Raw genomic sequence first — 19607 nt, 5'->3', positions numbered from 1 at the left:
ATTAACACAGGCATATTACTACAAACAAAACTCCAGACTTCATTCAGATTTTTCCAGTTTTTCCAACGATGTCCTTTTTCTGTTCCAGAATTCAACCTGACGTGGCATTTAGGCTTCCTGTCTTTAATAGCCTCCTCTGCTCTGTGATAGTATCTCAGTGTTGCCTTGGTTTTCATGACCTTGACAGTTTTGAAGGGTAATATATATTGTTGCTGTTGTTGTTTTAAGTAAAGTCTATGCCCAACATGGGGCTTGAACTCACGACCCTGAGATCGAGTCGCATGCCCTACTGACTGAGCCAGCCAGACGCCCCTATGTACTGTATTAATAATAGCTTTATCGAGATATTGTGATGGTTAATTTTATATCTCAACTTGACTAGGCCATACAATGCTCAGATGTCTGGTTAAATGTTATTCTTGGTGTGTCTGCGAGGGTGTTTCTGGAAGAGATTATTTGAATTGGTAGACTGAGTAAAACAGATTGTCTTCTTCCCTTATATGGGGGGGGGTGGCTCATCCAATCAGTTGAGGGTCTGAATAGAAAAAAAGGTGGAGAGAGAATTCTCTCTGTCTCTCTCTCTCTCTCTGCCTGGCCACTTTAGCGGGGACATGGGTCTTCTCCTGCCCTCAGACTGGGATTTACACCATCAACTCGCCTGGGGTTTTTTGTTGTTGTTGTTTTAACTCTCCTGGTTTCTCAGACCTTTGGACTTGGGCTAGAACTTTTACCGTCAGTTCTCCGGGTTCTCAGGCCTTCAGACTCAGACTGGAAGTACACATTTTGCCTATCTATTCATCAGTTGAGGGCAATTCAGGTTGTTTCCACTTTTTGGCTATTATGAATAACACTGCTATGACATTTGTGCACAAGTCTTTGTGTGGATATGTTTTCTCTTTTCTCTTGGTATTATTACACTTAGGAGCGGGATCGCTGAGTAATCTGGTTAGCATTTTTTTTTTTTTAAGATTTTTATTTATCCATTTGAGAGAGAGAGAACGAGTCAGGGAGGATTGGGGGGGCAGAGGGAGAGGGAAAGAGACAAGCAGACTCCCTGCTGAGCACAGAGCCTGATGCCAGGCTCAGTCCCAGGACCCTGAGATCACGATCTGAACCGAAGTCAGACACTTAACCGACCGAGCCACCCAGGTGCCCGTGTTTAACATTTTGAGGCACTGCCAAACTATTTTCCAAAGTGGCTGCACCATTTCACACCCTCACTAGCAATGCATGAAGGCTCCAATTTCTCCACATCCATGTCAACACTTTTTGTTGTCTGTGTTTTTTATTTTAGCCATCCTTACAGTTTGTGTGGAGTATATCCCATTGTGGTTTTAATTTTGTGTTTTCCTAATCACTAAAACTGTTGAGTGTCTTTTCATGTGTTTACTGACCATTTGTATATCTTCTTTTGGGGAAATGTCTATTCCAATCTTTTGCTCGTTTTTAAATGGGACTATTTCCGTTTTTTATTGTTGAGTTGTAAGGGTTCTTTATAAATTCTGGATACAAATGCCTTATCATATACACCATTGCAAATATTTTCTCCCTTTCTGTGAGTCGATCATACATACATATAAAATTTTTTGACTTATTTAACAATCTCAAACTTAAGGAAAAGCTGCAAGTACAGTACGAAGAATTGATTTTTCAGACCCATTTGGGTGTAGACTGCTGGTCTACTTTGCCCCATCACTCCTGAATCCTTTAGTGAGCATTTCCTACAATCAGGAACATTCTCCTCATCAGCCAAAGCACAATCATCAAAATCAAGACATTAAGACTGATACGTCACTGCCCTCTGATCCTCAGACCCCATTCAAGTTTTCCAATGTGCCGACAGTGCCCTTTAGAGCAAGACCCAAATACCTGCTGTGTTTGGCTGCCATGCCTCTGGAGTCTCCTTTCATAGGGAACACTTCCTCAATCTTCCTTTGTCTTCCTCATCCTGGTATTTCTGAAGAAGACAGGATGGTTATTTTGTAGTGTTCCGCTAGAAATGAGGTTCACTTCGCGTGATTAAGGTAATGTTTTCCCAGCTTCTCCACTGTAAAGTTACTCTCCTTCCTTAGCTGTCTTTTGTGTCCTTGCCATAGGTCCCCACAATGAGTACTTCTTTAGTATTTTGACACAAAAAGATGTTCCAGGGGCGCCTGGCTGGCTCAGTCGGTAGAGCATAAGACTGTTGATCTAGGGGCTGTGAGTTCAAGCCCCACATTGGGGGTAGAGATTACTTAAAAATAAAATCTTAAAAAAAAAATGTTCCAAGCACAACTTACACTTTCCTTGTTCCCACTCTGGAATTAGCCATTTCTCCAACCATTCTTGGCTCCTTTTAGTGGAGAACGGAATCTAGAAACCAAGTTCCAGGTACTAGATGTTCATCAGTATGGGATGTTCTAGGTACTAGGCGTTCACCACTATGGGATGTCACTACTGCCAGCTCTCCAAGGACAGCTTTAGGGATCACATGTGTGTGTGTACACACATATTCGTACATATTTGCACCGTTATTTAGAACTCTACCTTTAATATGGAAAACCGCGGCCTCACACCAATATCCAATTCCACTCCATAGGATTCATTCTAGCTTTCTCCCTTTTCCATATTCCCAACTCCCTTTTCCAACAGTGAGAAACCTAGCTCCCACTGTCCTTAGCGTAGTTACTTATCCGGTCTTTCCTCATCTGTAACCAATCTCCCATTACCACCATCATCCCCTCCCACTCCTCTGCCCACCTTGCCCCAAAGGGATGTATTTGGATGAAAGGGATGATGAGCATGGTGATCCCTTTTTTGGCTTAGTCTCCAGATTTAAATTTTTTTTTTTTATCCTTTCTATTAACTTTCTAGTGAAAAGTCCCCCAACCTCCAGTGGCCAGAGATGCGTGGAAGGAAGTGCTTGATAAAGGTTTAGAAACTGAACACTTCCTAATTCACCTCGAAAGCCAAATGCCATCTCAGAATACACGAGGACTGTATTAGGAGACGCCTTTATTGTCCTCTTTTGTTGCAGACGCAAAAAGCCCTATATCATGAGTTCCAGCCATTCCTACTATTTTGAAGGCCTTCTGTGAAACGGAAGGGAGAAAACATCGAGTGTTTGTGTTTTTCTCTTTGTTCGATGCATCTGAAGAATGAAGTCTGACAGTTCCCCAGTGAAAGCGTATGTACCAGATTCTTTTGTGTGATGGAAGATATTGGAGGAAGACTGTGGATAATAGGAAATTCACAAAAATGTTTTCCAATGACTCGGGGGAGTGTTGGCTGCTTTTTATGTTTTTGTTTTCGTTTGCTTTTTAGGCTCCAAGATTAAGTCTTGTCTCATTGCACCACCTGCTGGCCACTTCTCAGAATTTGTTTCTTCCAACAAAAGGCAAAAGGCTTGTTCAACGAAGATTCATTAACAAATATTCTTTTTTCTCCCACCTAAAATGCTACCATTCACAGAGCTTGGCTGGTAGAAATGTTTCAGTGCTCTTCATCTTTAATAAAACAAAACACTTGATTTCCAAATTTCCAACAGTGATAAACTTTTTATTGTGAACACAGAGAACACAGACAAAGTACATACAATTTTTATATATAGTTTAAATAATAATTATAAAGAAATCTGTATAACTAGGACCCACAACAAGAATAAGATCGCCATCACTCTAGATAACCCCGTGTCCCTCTTCCCTGATCATAACTTTCTCCCTCCCTCCACCCAGAGGTAACCATTACCTTGATTTTGTGAGAGTCATTTCAGCATGTACAATTTGTAAAACCAGAAAACTGAAGTATTAATTTTTTAAAATAGTTTAAAAATTGGGGCACCTGGGCGGCTCAGTCAGTTGAGCTTCTGTCTTTGGCTCAGGTCATGATCTTGGGGTCCTGGGATCCAGCCCTGAGTTGGGCGCCCTGCTCAGCAGGAAGTCTGCTTCTCCCTCTGTCCCTGTCCCCCACTCACTCTCTCTCTCTCAAGTAAATGAATAAAATCTTTTTAAAAAATGGTGTAAAAATTTGGTGCAGCTATTTAATCTGGAAACTTACATGATTATGCCTGCATTTGACAAATATCTATTGAGTTCATTATTATAGTCATTAGGGAATAAAAATCAAATAATGAGATATCATTTCACACCCACTAGAATGGCAAAAGTTAAAAAGAGACAACTGGGGCGCCTGGGTGGTGCAGTTGATTAAGCCTCTGACTCTTGGTTTTCGGCTCACGTCATGATCTCAGGGTTGTGAGATCAAGCCACGCGTGGGGCTTTGTGCTCAGTGGGGAGTCTGCTGGAGAGTCTCTCAATCTCTCTCTCACTAAAATAAATAAATCTTTAAAAAAAAAAAAAAGACAGACGATACAGTACTGGGGTCACCTGGCTGGCTCAGTCAGTAGAGCATGTGACTCTTACTCGCAGGGTTGTGAGTTTGAGCCCCACTTTAGGTGTGGAGATTACTTAAATTTTTTTAAATTTTTAAAAATTAATTTTAGGGGTGCCTGGGTGGCTCAGTTGGTTAAGCGGCTGCCTTCGGCTCAGGTCATGATCTCAGGGTCCTGGGATGAAGCCTTGCATCGGGCTCCCTGCTCAGCAGGGAGTCTGCTTCTCCCTCTATCCCTCCCCCTGCTCATGTGCTCTCTTTCTCTCAAATAAATAAAAATAAAATATTTTAAAAATTATTCTAAAAAGACAATACCAAATGCTGACAAAGGTATAGAGAAATTAAAACCCTCACATGTTACTTGTGGGAATGTAAACTGGTGCAGCCACTTTGGAAAACAGTCAGTTGGCAGTTCCTCAAAAAGTTACACATGGAGGGGCACCTGGCTGGCTCAGCTGGTAGAGTGTGTAACTCTTAATCTCGGGGTTGTGAGTTTGAGCCCTATGTTGGGTGTAAAGATTACTTTTAAAAAATAATAAAAACTTAAAAAAAAAAAGTTACACATGGATTATCATCTGACCCAGTAATTCCATTCCTAAGTGTATTACTGAGAGAAAACATATGCCTACTTAAAAACTTGTACACAGATGTTCATGGTGGCATTAGTCAAAGTAGCCAAAAAGCACAAACAGCCCAGATGTCTGTCAACTGATGAATGAACAAAATGTGATATACCATTTGATGCAACATTATTCTGCTATAAAACGATGGTGTGGGACTGGCTGGCTCAGTCCCTGAAGCGTGCAACTCTTGATCTTAGGGTTGACAGTTTAAGCCCCATGCTGAGCACAGAGATCACTTAATAAAAAAATTAAAAACAAACCAAAACGGAATGAAGTTCTAATACATGCTACCACATGGAAGAACCTTGAAAGCATTACGCTAAGTGAGAGGCCGGGAGCCTGCTTCTCCCTCTCCCTCTGCCTGCCACTCCCCCTCCTTGTGTTCTCTATCAAATAAATAAATCAAATCTTTTTTAAAATTTTAAAATTTTAGATAAATAAACAAAAATTTAAATTTTTAAAAAAAATAAAAAAACCACCATTAAAAAAATAATAATATTGTAATAACTTTGTAGGGTGACCAATGGTAGCTAAACTTATCATGGGGATCATTTTGTATAAAAATACTGAATCACTAGGAGGTACACCTGAATAGGATTTTGTATGTCAATTATATTTCAGTTAAAAAAAAGAAATAGAGGGGCACCTGGGTGGCTCAGTTGTTAAGCGTCTGCCTCTGGCTCAGGGCGTGATCCAAGGGTCCTGGGATCGAGCCCTGCATCAGGCTCCCTGCTCCGCTGGAGCCTGCTTCTTCCTCTCCTGCTCCCCCTGCTTGTGTTCCCTCTCTCGCTGGCTGTCTCTCTCTGTCAAATAAATAAATAAAATCTTAAAAAAAAAAAAAGAAGTAGAACATTGACAACCCCCAAAGACTTGCCCATGCTGACACACAATCCCCTTCTTTACCCCAGAGGTGACCACAATCCTAATTCCTTTGCTTTTCCTTGTAGGTTTTACTACTTATCTTTGCATCCCTAGATAACATAGATTTGTTTTTCCTAGTTTCGAAGTTTTCTAAATGAAATTATACTTCGTTTTCTTTTTATTGTTTATTTTTATGCCTGTCTTCTTGCATGCAGTAGTATGTTTAAGACTCATCTATGTTGCACGCGACTGTAACTTGTTTGTTTTCACTGCTATGATATTCTAGTGTTTGAATAGTACACAAGTGGTTTACCTTGCTATCACTGATAAACGGGTCACTTCCTGTTTGGGATTTGCAGAACAATGCTACAATGGGCTTCACGTCTATTTATCCTGGCACACAGCTAGGAGTCCATCACCAGAGGCAAGATTACTCTTATCTTTAACTGCACCAGATCCTACCAAAGTGTCTGCCTTTTTGAAGTACCTTTGAAAAGTGTATTTCATTTGGTTGATGGTTTACAAAAAATCTAAGTGCATTTTCACGAAAGCTATGTGAAATGGGGAGATAAGTGCCACCTGCTAGAAAAAGCAAAGAATTTACCAACTGCTCAGCACCTCCCAGCTCTCCACTCTGGTTGACAACAGGGCAAACATCACCATTTTTATTTTCCACGCACCTTCAATGTGAACAGCTGTTAACTGTTTACAGCGTACTTTCACAAACATTATTTTATTTAATCCTCATAACAATCCTGAGAAGTAAAAGTTATTATTGTGTATTTTAGGGATGAGGAAACAGATTCAGACTGATAGCTGTCCAGATTATCCAGTAAATTACAGTGCAGGGGACTGTTCCTCAGTTTTTTTTTTATCACACCATAGCTAGGAACCTGAGATAGTATCTCGTTGAATAGAAAATTTTGTTGTAAAGGACTGACTCACTGTAACCAGATTAACAGGGCACGGCATACTCTCTAGGCAGAGTGTACTTCCTACTACTTCATTTAGGATTTGGTCCTGTTGCTTGTTTTGTTCAACATTACCAAAGACTTAAAAAGCACTTGAACAAACAGACTTGCTCTCTTACCCTCCTGCCATTGCAATTAGACCATTGCTGACTTACCCACTGATTACAGAGGGAGGATGAGAAACACTTGGCCACCTTAACCAAGGCCAGCCTAGATCAGCCACCTGAAAATGAATGAGCTACAGAAATGTTTATTGCTGTATGCCACTCAGAATGGGTTGCTGTTTGTTTTATTACAAAAGCTAAATGATACAATCTGGGATATGGGAATGGATTTGTGATACAGAACTCTTCTTTGGAATGGTAACCTAACATCGTGAGATTTTTTTTTTTTAAAGATTTTATTTATTTGACAGAGAGAGAGCCAGTGAGAGAGGGAACACAAGCAGGGGGAGTGGTAAAGGGAGAAACAGGCTTCCCGCTGAGCAGGGAGCCGAATGTGGGTCTCGATCCCAGGACCCTGGGATCATGACCTGAGCCGAAGGCAGACGCTTAACAACTGAGTCATCCAGGCGCCCATGAGATTTTCTTATTAATGATTTATACTTAGGGCATGCTATGGCCTAATGCTGTATCCCCCTAAATTCACGTGTTGGAACCCCAACACCCAATGTGATGGTATTAGGAAGTGGGGCCTTTGGGAAGTGATTAGGCCATGAGAGCGGAACCTTCGTAAGTGGGATTAGTGTCCTTATTTTTTTAAGATTTTACTTATTCATTTGAGAGAGAGAGAGAGGGAGAGCACAGAGGGAGAAGGAGACATCCCCCCTGAGCAGAGAGCCTGATGTGGGGCTTGATCCCAGGACCCTGAGATCATGACTGAGCCTAAGGCAGATGCTTAACTGAGCCACCCAGGTGCCCTTGGATTTAGTGTCTTTATAAAAGATGCCCACAGAGTTCCCTGGCCCCTCCCACCACGTGAGGATACAAGAAGTCTACAACCCAGAAGAGGACACTTCACTGACCTTGCTGACACCCTTATTTTGGACTTTCAGCCTCCAAACTGTGAGAAACAAAATTCTATTGTTTATAAGCCACCCAGCCTTGTGGTATTTTGTTACAGGAGCCTGAAGGAACTAAGGCAGAGCCTAACGTTTTTTAGTAATGAATGAGGTCCATATTATTTGCAACACAATTTCAATTTCATTCATCAATACTTAAAAGTGTAGCTATATATACTGTTGCCATATATACACATGAAAATATTTGGCCTTCAAAGTCAAAAAGTATTTATTATCTTTACAGAAGACTTGTCCAATGATAATTTGCCCTCTGGCTCTGGGAGGTGGGGGTCACTTTCCCTGGACCAAAGGGAAGCTCATACATTTGGAGATCTGCCATCAAGGAGGAAAGGGCATTGAATTTCAGTAGCAACCAAGAGTGTCCACCACAGCCACCCACCCACTCTACCTGCCCATATTATCACGGCCCAGGACATGTGCGAGACACGGGACAAAGTCTGTATCAAATACAGTGATTATATCATGGCAGAAAAAGAAGGAGGTTTGGGAAAGGGCCAGTTTTTCAACCATTCGCTAGGGTTGAAAGGACTGACAGGTGGGGCGCCTGGCTGGCTCAGTCAGCAGAACATGTGACTCCTGATCTCAGGGTTATGAGTTCAAGCCCCACATTGGGTGTGGAGCCTATTTAAAAAAAAAAGAAAAGAAAGAAAAGAAAGGACCGATAATTATTATCTTAATAGGTCTTTTGTCATCATTTAAAGAGCCAGAGACAATACAATTATACTTCATACATCCATCCGTTTATTCAAATATTTATTAAGGACCTATGGAGAACTGTATTCATTTCCTAGGGCTGTCATAACAAAGTACCACAAACTGGGGGGCTTTAACAACAGAAATGTATTGTCTCACGGCTCTGGAGGCCAGAAATCTGAAATCAAGGTGTCCGCAGGGATGGTTCCTTCTGGAAGCTCTGAGAATCTGTTCCATGTTCCTATTCCAGCTTCTGATGGTGTTCCTGCCATCTTTGGTATTCCTTAGCCTTGTGGCAGCATCTGTCCAATCTTACTTGGCATTCTGCTTGTGTCTGTCTCTGTCCATATTTTCTCTTTTGGAAACCTATCCGAAGGTCCCTATCCTAATGACCTCATCTTAACTTGATCATCTGCACAGACCCTCTTTCCAAATAAAATCACATTCACAGGAACTGGGGATTAGGATTTCAATGTCTTTGGGGGAAACACAATTCAACCCATGACAGGAACATGTTTTGAGGCTTACAAGGCCACAGCATCCCCCTTTTTTTTTTTTTTTTTTTTTGAAGATTTTATTTATTTGAGAGAGAAAGCAAGAGAGAGTGAGAGACAGCATGAGCTGGGGGGAGAGGCAGATGGAGAGGGAGACGCAGACTCCCCACTGAGCAGGGAGCCAATGCAGGGCTCCATCCCAGGACTCTGGGATCCCGACCTGAGCTGAAGGCAGATGCTTAACTGACTGAGCCACCCAGGCATCCCCAAGGCCACAGCATCCTTAACCTCAGCCTTAAAGGAGTGGGAAGAAGCAAAGGAAGGAAATTCGAAGAGAGAAAAATAGGAGAGGGGAAGAGAAGAAAACAGACTACAAAAGAGAGAAAAAGAGAAACGCTGGAGGAGGGAGGCAGGACCAAGTACATAATTTGTGGGGCCCAGTGCAAAATGACAACGTGGGATTCCTTGTTAAAAAATTAAGAATTTCAGGGGTGCCTGGGTGGCTCAGTCATTAAGCATCTGCCTTTGGCTCAGGGCATGATCCTGGAGTTCTGGGATCGAGCCCCACATCAGGCTCTTCCGCTGGGAGCCTGCTTCTTCCTCTCCCACTTCCCCTGCTTGTGTTCCCTCTCTCGCTGGCTGTCTCTCTGTCAAATAAATAAATAAAATCTTTTTAAAAAAAAATTAAGAATTTCAGGGGCGCCTGGGTGACTCAGCCGTTAAGCGTCTGCCTTCGGCTCAGGTCATGATCCCAGGGTCCTGGGATCGAGCCCCACATCGGGCTCCCTGCTTGGCAGGAAGCCTGCTTCTCCCTCTCACACTCCCCCTGCTTGTGTTCCCTCTCTCGCTGTCTCCCTCTGTCAAATAAATAAATAAAATCTTTAAAAAAAAATTAAGAATTTCAAAATGATGACAGCAGAGCATTAAGCCAAGCACAAGGCCCTTTTTAGCATGAGGCCTGTGTGACTTCTCTATGGGGAAAATGGTACTAATGGGTGTATTGTAAGTCCATTTAAAGTGTCCTTGTTTGGTTTTTCACTACTTTCCTGTGTTCCTTGGAAGGCACCTATGAAGCAGTTCCCTTCTAAGATCCAATCTCTCAAGGAGAAAATAGTTTAAGGAGATGGTGGATATCCAAAAGGGAAAATCTTGAGAATCCTGGGGGGCTCAATTGGTTGAGCACCCGACTCTTTGATTTCAGCTCAGGTCATGATCTCGGGGTCCTGCGATGGAAGCCCACCTCAGATCCTCACTCAGTGTTGAGTCTGCTTTCAGATTCTACTCCCTCTGCTGCACTGCCCCCTCACGTGGCTGCAGGAGCCACAGGCGCCACTCTCTCTCAAATAAATAAATCTTCAAAACAAACAAACACAAAAGGGAAAATTGTTTTTCCCTAGCCCCACATAATGTCTGAGTAACTTCTTCAGAATACTCAAGAATCACTTTTCCTTTCCTTTCACTACGTTCATAGGACACCATCTCCCATGTTCTTTGAGGGCACCCCTCCCGTTTCAGTCAAGACAGTCTCCAGAGCCACTTTACACTATCATCCCTAGTCCAAGACCTTGCCCAGGCTAGTCGTTCCCCTGAGCCCCACGGTGTAAACTTTTCAGGGGCAGGGGCTGAATTATATTCATCTTTGAACCTCCAATATCCAGTAAGGTGCACACGTATAAAACACAATATGCTTTCCACAAATGTTCATGGAATAAAGCTGATGAGCTGACACAAGGGACTTCCAAAGCATTTACAATTTTAACGACACAAAATCACTTACCTCGATGCAGACTTCTTTTCCGACTCTTACTGAACGTGTCTTGCAGACGGTTTCCTGACTCCGAGGACGAAAGTTTCTGTGGGCGAGAATATGTCCTCTTTATTTTTTTGTCATAATACTTGTTTTCAAACTGGGCACACAGGAGGCATTCAAATCTCCCTGAGTCCTGAAGCCTTCTAGAAATGTAGGAATTCATGGGGGAAAAAAGGAACCGTAGGGAAAATTCTCCCCTTCCCTAAAACCTTCATTTAACACACATGTAAACAGAATAATCTTGTAAAAAATTTTTTAAATCGACAAGTAAGTTCTCTGTGATCACACTCCGGTCTTTGCATTTCTAAGTTCACTAGTTCTGTAGCAGGGCATCTGAGACAGTGCCCCAACTCTGCTTCCCATTCAGCAACAGTGGCATTTGCCGCGTTTTCTCCCTCCGCCCTCCAGGCTCTGTAATACGACCCGCCCACTTCCGGCAGGGGCGTCCACAGCGCAGGCGCAACTCCAGGAGCCACTCAACAACCCTCGTTTCTGTGCTGATGTACGCGCATGTGCAAAAAGGGGCGGGCTGGTTAATAGCGCGGGAGAATGTAGGCCCGCCGAACTCACGCGACTATCTCCGCCCGCCTATTTAGGTGGGCGGAGCCGACTGCCCCCTCCAGGTTCAGGCAGCGCATGCGCACTTGAGTACAGGAACGTGGCGAGGGAACGAGAACGAGCTTTTACGCATGCTCATTTAAATGGGGCCTGAAGCTTTTCACGTCAGCTTCGTCTGCTGCCTCCTTTCCGTCTTAACCTGCCTCCGATGTTTAAAGGGCTAGAGCTTTTTTTCCGCTCAATTGCTTTTTAAAAAATTAAGCACTTATGGAGAGTTTAGTACGTGCCGGGCCCAACTTATGTTGCCTCCTGTGTGCATCTTCCAGTTTTTCCTTTTGTAGAAGTTACGTTAGTATTTATATTTTTCATAAATTTCTTCCCTTGCCCCAAGTGTACAATTACTTTGGAGGCAATTCTCTGAAATGAGAGTCAATGTGACGTTCTGGGCAGGTTAAGGGGTCTGAGATTGAATCCTGGCTCGGCCACTTCCTTGGTCTTTTACTCTGGATAGGTTATCTAATTTCTGTGAACCTGAGGTTGCTGACTTTTTTAAATGAGGGTAAGGATTCCTATCTCATAGGATTGTTGTGAAAAGTACTTTAAAAAAGAAGAAGAATGGGGACGCCTGGGTGGCTCAGTGGGTTAAGCCTCTGCCTATGCCTCAGGTCATGATCTCAGGGTCCTTGTTCAGCGGGGAGCCTGCTTCTCTCTCTCCCGCTGCCACCCCCCTGCTTGTGTTCTCTCTGTCAAATATATAAAATTTTTAAAAATAATAAAAATTTTAAAATAAAGACTGTAAAGTACCAAGTACTATGCCTCACACCAGCTATATGTTAAATAAATAAATAGTAGGCATTAAGTGGAATTAATTCAGTTAGAAAATAGTTTTATAGTTTCCATAACATAGTTCCAGACGGTTTTTCAAGAGGATTTACCTAATTGCCTGGATGGCTAGCAGTGTGTAATGGTGCGGCTTTCCCCACAGTGCTGCCAATATCACAGACCATCATTTTTACACATTTTTCCTAGTCTAGACAGTATGTAATGGTATGGCAGGGTTATTTTAACTTTCATTTCTTTAATTGCTAGTGAGGCAGTGCATTTTTCTTTGGGATGATTTATTAGCTGTGTTTGTTTGCCAAACAAGTATTTTCAAACCCTGTAATTTCCACCGGCTTAACCCTGAAGACATTTTGTTAGGTTCTGACAGAGAATTTTGCTGATCAATTAAAAAAAAAAAAGGAAGAAAAAAAGGATTTGACAGAGAGAAATAAAACTTTCCAAGGAAGGGACAGTGACAAGAGACGAGAGCTCATTTCCAAGGCAGCATTGTCCTGCAGAACTTTCTATGATAAAGGAAATGTTCTGTATCTGCAACGTCCCATGTGGTAGCCAGTTGCCACATGTGCCTACTAAATACTTGGAATACGACTAGTGTGACTGAGGAATTTTTATTTTTATTAAACTTAAATTTCCATATAAATAGCCACCTCCTTGATAGAGTAACCCTAGAGACTAGGAAAGAAGGAGAGAAAGAAAGGGAAAAGGGGAGCCCTACAGAGTCTCTCAGAAGTGGTCTCATTTACGTGAAGGGACTCAGGGTGCCTGGCTGGCCCAGCTGGTAAAGTTGGAGCCCCAAGTTGGGTGTAGAGATTACTTAAAAATATGGGGCGCCTGGGTGGCACAGCGGTTAAGCGTCTGCCTTCGGCTCAGGGCGTGATCCCGGCGTTATGGGATCGAGCCCCACATCAGGCTCCTCCGCTGGGAGCCTGCTTCTTCCTCTCCCACTCCCCCTGCTTGTGTTCCCTCTCTCGCTGGCTGTCTCTATCTCTGTCAAATAAATAAATAAATCTTTAAAAAATAATAATAATAAATACATACATACATACATAACTCTTTTTTAAGATTTTATTTATGTATTTATTTATTTGAGATAGCACAAGCGTGGTGGAGGATCAGAGGAAGAGGGAGAAGCAGGCTCCCCGCTGAGCAGGGAGCCCAATATGGGCGCCCCTAAATAAATCTCTTTCTTAAAAAATATGAAGGGGGGACGCCTGGGTGGCTCAGTTGGTTGAGCGTCTGCCTTTAGCTCAGGTCATGATCCTGGGGTCCTGGGATCAAGTCTTGTATCCAGCTCCTTGCTCAGCGGGGAGCCTGCTTCTCCCTCTCTCTTTGCCCCTCCCCCTGTTCGTGAGCGGGCTCGCTCGCTCTCTCTCTCTTTCTGTCAAAATAAATAAATAAAAATATTTTAAAAATTTAAAAAAAATTTTTTTAAATATGAAGGGACTCAAATTGGACTTCTGGCATTGTTCCTGAGAGAGACAGTCCCAGAGACTACCAGTCTTGACAAGAAGGGTGTGTTCGGTTTGCAAAAATCTATCAAGCAAAAATCTATCCATGTTTTCTATATGTATTTTACACTTCAATAAAAAGTTAAACAACATTTGCTGCACTTTGTGCTGCCCTCTTTGGGCGTTTCTCCCTCTGATTTTTAATTTGGCAAAATGAAAAATGAAAAGCATCGGAAGGTGGCCTGTGACTCACTGTGGACATGTGAGAGCCCCTAGAGGGCGCTCATCCTGCACCGGAGACATTTTAAAAAACACTTCACTGAGAGAACTCAGGAATCATACAATTCACCCATTTAAAGCGTACGATTCTGTGGTTTTTAGTATGTTCACAGGGTTGTGCAGCCATCATCACAGTTTTAGAATATTTTCATCACCCCTGAAAGAAAGCCCCTGCCCTTAACTATCACCTCCTAACTCCTCGTCTTCCCTCCCAAGTAACCACTAATCTACTTTCTGTCTCTGTAGATTTGCTTATTCTGGATATTTCTGTTCATACGACCTTTTGTGTCTGACTTCTTCCACTTAGCACAATGTTTTCAAGGTTCACCCAGGCTGCAGCGTGTCTCAGTGTTTCTTTCCTTTTTATGGCTGAATAATACTCCATTATATGGATAGATGACATTTTGCTTATCCATTCATCTTTTGATGGACATTTCAGTTGTCTCAAACTTTTGTCTGTTATGTGTTCTGGAGAATTTTGCCGGAACTGGCAGGTGGGTCCTTCCTGCCACTTCTAGGAAGACAGAGACCCAGGTTACTCAACTCCAGAAGACCCCACTCTCATTTTATTTAGATGGTGCTCTCAGGAGTGGACTGCAGAGTGAATGGCCCCCCCCAGAGTTGACAACTCAGCAACTGTTGGATGAAATCTGCAAGGATTTCTTGAGAGGGCAGAGCCTCCAGGCTTTCAGCCAAAGCTTTGTGCCCAGGAACGTGTACATAGGACCACGCCTCCCCAAGGGGATGTTTATCTGAGGGTGTATGGAGGAGACCATACATACGTGGTCTGGAGACCTCAGACCACGCAGGAGAGCTCTCTTCACCCCATGCTTTACAAAAAATCCTTGAGAGGAGCCCAGCTAAATTCTAGCCGTTCGAGTCTGGCAAGTAATTATCAGAAGGGTATTTGGAACAGGAGCACTCAAGCTTGATGCTCTTGGTGCCTCAGTGTTGGGGAGTGGCCAGTCCATAGCTCCTACTCAGAAGTTTGAGAATAATGCTACCAGATCCTGGCCCCATAGGGAGAATAATCTCATAGATTTGTAACCTGCCCATCCAGCTGGCCTGCAGATGCAGGTAAACCTTAACCTGCTCCACATTCTTCTCCAGGGGACAATTCTAACTTCCCTGAGCCAGGATCTGATTAGGAACTGTGAAAGGGCTCCTTGAATTGGTGGGACTGGGGCTCAGACTGTGTCTTAGCCTGACCTAGGGAGAGAGGAAATTCTAGACCATGAGGCACCTCTCAGCAGGTGGCAGGGTGGTTCTGGGTAAAGCCACAAGCCAAGGGACAGTATGTCCTAGGATACAGCCTGCTGGGACTGCTGGCCAGGCATCTGAGAAGGAGAGGAGAATATTGTGGGAGAACCACAGCCATTAGTAGCATGACTGGCCACAGAGGGACTCCAGACACTAGCTGGGCCACTCATGAATTTGGGATTGGAATTCAGAAAGAGCTAATTAATTTCTGTGAGTGGTTATATAACTGAGGTGATATAAGGGGCAGCCATTTTCCACCGCGAGCAGGAGAAAGCTGAATGAAGGAGAGACACTGAGAGAGGGAGAGATCAAGAGAGAGAAAGAGAATGGCTTTGCTGTTGGCAGCTTTCCAACACTTTTGTATCCTTAAGACATTTCCTTTACTAGGTAGTACAAGATGGTGTCTCTGGTTGCAACCAAAAGAAATTTGGGTGAGAAAGAATTTACATAAGGCACGTTCTGTGTCCATCAATTACCCTCTGCTGAGGGAGAGACATACCCAACAAATTAACTATAAATGATGCAATGAATGTGGAAATCAGAGCAAAGTCCCATTCCAAAAACAAAAAAACAAAAAACAAAAGTCCCATTCCAATGGAAATGGAGAACAAAGCAATGAAGAAGGGACCACTGGTAATCAAAGAAAAGCCCATCAAAACAAGTTTCTTCTGAGATTGCTAAAGAGATTTAAAAACAGTAATATTTGGAGCACCTGAGTGGCAAAGTCAGTTAGGCGTCTGACTCTTGGTTTTGGCTCAGGTTGTGATCTCAGAGTCGCGAGATCGAGCCCCGCATCAGGCTCCGCACTCAGTTGAAGTCTGCTTGGGATTCTCTCTCCCTCTCCCTCTGCCCCTCCCGCTGATGCACTCTCTCTCTCTCTCTCTCTCTCTTTCTTAAATAAATAAATATTTAAAAAAAACAAAAACAGTAATACTCAATGTGAGCAAAAGCCGAAGTGGGAGAAAAAACAGACGCTCCTATTCTGTGGATGGAATTAATACAATCATTTTGGAGGGGAATTTGGTGTTATATATTAAGAACTTAAAAGTGCTGGGCACCTGGGTGGCTCAGTTGGTTAGCCGTCTGCCTTCAGTTCAGGTCATGATCCTGGGGTCCTGGGATGGAGTCCCACATCAGGCTCCCTGCTCAGTGGGGATCCTGCTCTCCCATTCCCTCTGCCCCTGCTTGTGTGCTCTCTATTTCTTTCTCTCTGTCAACTAAAGAAATAAAATCTTAAAAAAACAAACTCAAAGTGCTCATGTATTTTGACCCATAATTCTGCCTCTAGAAATCTGTCCTAAGGAAACAAGCAGCAACGTGCACTCACATTTATGTGGGAGAACATTAATCAGATCATTTTTTATAATGGAGAAAATTGGCAATATATTTAATGCCCATCAACAAGAGGTTGGTGAACGAAATACTACTCAGATGTTAAAATGGTGTTCTCAAATGTGTTTCAACATGGAAAAAATTCTGCCATTCTTTGGGTTAGTGGTGTTTTTTCTATGGTCACAAGTTGACCCCGGTTTTGTAAAAAAGAAAAAAAACCAGATATAATAATATTTATATGATTTGTTAAGGAAGTGCTCTGCAGAGAAACTGGTTAATAGATGGGGGGGGGGGGCCCGGGTGGCGCAGCGGTTAAGCATCTGCCTTCAGCTCAGGGCGTGATCCCGGCGTTCTGGGATCGAGTCCCACATCAGGCTCCTCCACTGAGAGCCTGCTTCTTCCTCTCCCACTCCCCCTACTTGTGTTCCCTCTCTCGCTGGCTGTCTCTCTCTGTCAAATAAATAAATAAAATCTTAAAAAAAAAAAATAGATGGGGGAAGGAGGGTAAAAAAGAAGCCAAGTGAGTGCAGGCCGATCCCATGGGGACGTCTAGCACAGAAATCACTTCAACAAATATTTTATGAGTCCACTTGCATGGGGTACCCAGAATAGGCAAATTCATAGAGACAGAGAGTAGAATAGAGGTTACGAGGGGCTGGAGAAGAGGGAATGGGGAGTTATTATGCAATGGGTATAGAATTTTAGTTTGGGATGATGAAAAAGTTCTAGAAATGGATAGATGGTTGGTGGATAGGTGGTGGTTGGGCAATACTGTGAATGTCCTAATGCCACTGAACTGTACACTCAGAAATGGTTCAATGACAACTTTTATGTTACATTTGTGTTACCACAATAAACAAAAAATCATACACACACAAAAAAGAAAAAAATTACACCTGCTTTGGTTCAGTCTTGAAGGCCGGGGTCTTCACGCTCCAGTATCCATCATTATCTACAGGCCACCCTGGAGGGGGCATCAGTACCCAGGCTTTTCCAGTTCTCTGCCCAGTGAAGTGGCCCCAGTAGCTCAAGGACAGTCCTCAGAAGAGCCTGAGCCGGAGGAAGCCGAGCGCATAGAACCTAGGGCATGCGCACACACACCCAGTAAGAGAGCTCTGAAAGGCTCGGGCTGGCCCCCACAGGGTCTGCTATACCCAGTCTCGGTCACCTGCACCTGCTGGTGAGCAAGTTACATATTTTCAGTATTATCGGTCACCTGACCACACTACTCTATCAATCCGTCGGAGTCCAGGTAGAAAACCAAACTCCATGCCAGGTAGTTCGACAAAGGGAATTTAATGGGAGGGAAGTTGTTACAAAGTTGTGGAATGCACTGAAAGGGCACTAGAGGAAAAGAAGACAGTCCCAATATGAGCAGTGGAGGAAAGCCACTACTGTACGTAGGACTGAAGGGACAAAGGGAGGAGGTGGTGACAGAGCCCAGGGGCCGGCCCTGTGTGGCAGGAGATACAGCCAGATGCACGCTCTGCCACAGAGACACCATCTGAGGCAGAGAGAAATAGGAAGTAATACTCCAACTTCTCCCTCCCTCCTGTCCACCTCTCAGTCTCCCGCACGTGTCTCCTGCTGGCTGAAGGCAGCCAGAAGTGAACTGACCAGAGACCTATGAGACACGAAGCTGGCAGGATGCAGCCCTCTGCTAAACAGAGCAGAGCAGGGGAGAAGGGAAGAATGGAGCCGAGGACAAAGCAGCCAATGACTAGCACATGTACCATTCAGTACATTTCTATTCAGTAAATACATCCTAAGTGCACGCTATGTGCCAGGACTGTACTAGGTATTGGGGGTAATACCCAGCCCCTTGGGCACACAGCCTGGCTAGCAGCCGGGGCAAGCTTCGTAATCCTGGGCAGGATACTATTTCCACAAATAGCCCTAGAGATTCTGCTTTGTCTCTAGTGGGAATCCTTAACCTGAAGCCTCCTGGAGCAAGAGTCTCTGAGAGCACGTCATCCAATCATTCATTTGACAAATACTTGTTGAGCAACTACTAGGTGCTGGGCATTTCACCTCCGTCCTAGGGAGACGGCAGTGAAAAAACACAAAAACTTGTCTGACTTCAAATACGGCAACATATCAATAAGTGTCAACTATAGCGGTTGTAACAGGTGTTCATTGTACTATTATTATGCTTTTCTGGGTGTTTGAAATTTTTCACTTAAAAGTTGGAAGAAGAAAAATCTTTGCCTTCAAAAAGACAGACAATAAATGTGTATGTACACACACACATAGACGACAGTGTTACACCCCATGACACAGGAATGAGGCTGAGAAAACAGGAAACAGGAAAATGGGTTGTGAAGTATATATGGAGATTTCAGTTTTAAATAGGGTGGTTCGGGTCACCTGATGGCTCAGTTGGTAGAGCATGTGCCTCTTGATATCCCAGTCAAGTTCAGGCCCCAAATTGGGCGTAGAGATTACTTAAAAAAAAAAAAAAAAAAAGTGGTCCAGAAACTCCTTACTGAGATGATGATGTTTGAATAAAACCTTGAAGAAGAGGAAGGAATGATCTAGACTGCTGTCTGTAGGAAGAGACGTCCTGGCAGGAGGCACAGAAGATACAAAGGCCCTGAGGCAGGAACGTGCCCAGCATTTTCCAGGAACAATAAGGAAGCCAGTGTGTGGTTGGAGTAGAGTGAGACTGGGTGCCAGAAGTAGGCGACAAGGTCATAGAGGAAAGGGAAGGGAGGGGGCAGGTGACGGTAACTTTGAGGGCCACTGTGGGGGCTGTAGCTTTTACTCTGAGTGACAGGGGAGCCACTGTAAGGATGTGAACCGAGGAGTGAGGAGTGACGTGGGCTGACTTGTGCGTCTGTAAAATGCAAGCATCTTCAAGGGGTGGAGGGTTTGTAGAGCTTCTCTCAGGTTCTTAAAGTTGTCTAGTAGACCCCACACAAGACTAAGAACCAGAGTGATGTTGGTTTTCCCTTCAAATCTTGCTTTGTCTTCGAAACACGGCAGA

The 19607-nt window shown here is 43.6% G+C and overlaps 1 long non-coding RNA gene across 2 annotated transcripts; it reads right to left on the bottom strand.

The window, feature by feature from the left end:
- Positions 1–401: 401 nt before the first annotated feature.
- On the bottom strand, positions 402–11314 carry LOC130542479 (uncharacterized). Of its 2 annotated transcripts, XR_008957053.1 has the most exons (3): positions 10869–11314; positions 5638–5794; positions 402–1957 (listed from the first exon to the last, which is right to left on the bottom strand). It is a non-coding gene; the product is annotated as an uncharacterized LOC130542479 (long non-coding RNA). The 2 variants fall into 2 exon arrangements; XR_008957052.1 differs by lacking the exon at positions 402–1957 and having other exon boundaries at positions 3509–5794.
- Positions 11315–19607: the final 8293 nt, after the last annotated feature.

Source organism: Ursus arctos, unplaced genomic scaffold (assembly GCF_023065955.2).
Source record: "Ursus arctos isolate Adak ecotype North America unplaced genomic scaffold, UrsArc2.0 scaffold_34, whole genome shotgun sequence".
Classification (NCBI taxonomy): Eukaryota; Metazoa; Chordata; class Mammalia; order Carnivora; family Ursidae; genus Ursus; species Ursus arctos.
Note: the sequence above shows the minus strand (reverse complement) of the source record. Positions and strands in the feature narration are given on the sequence as shown.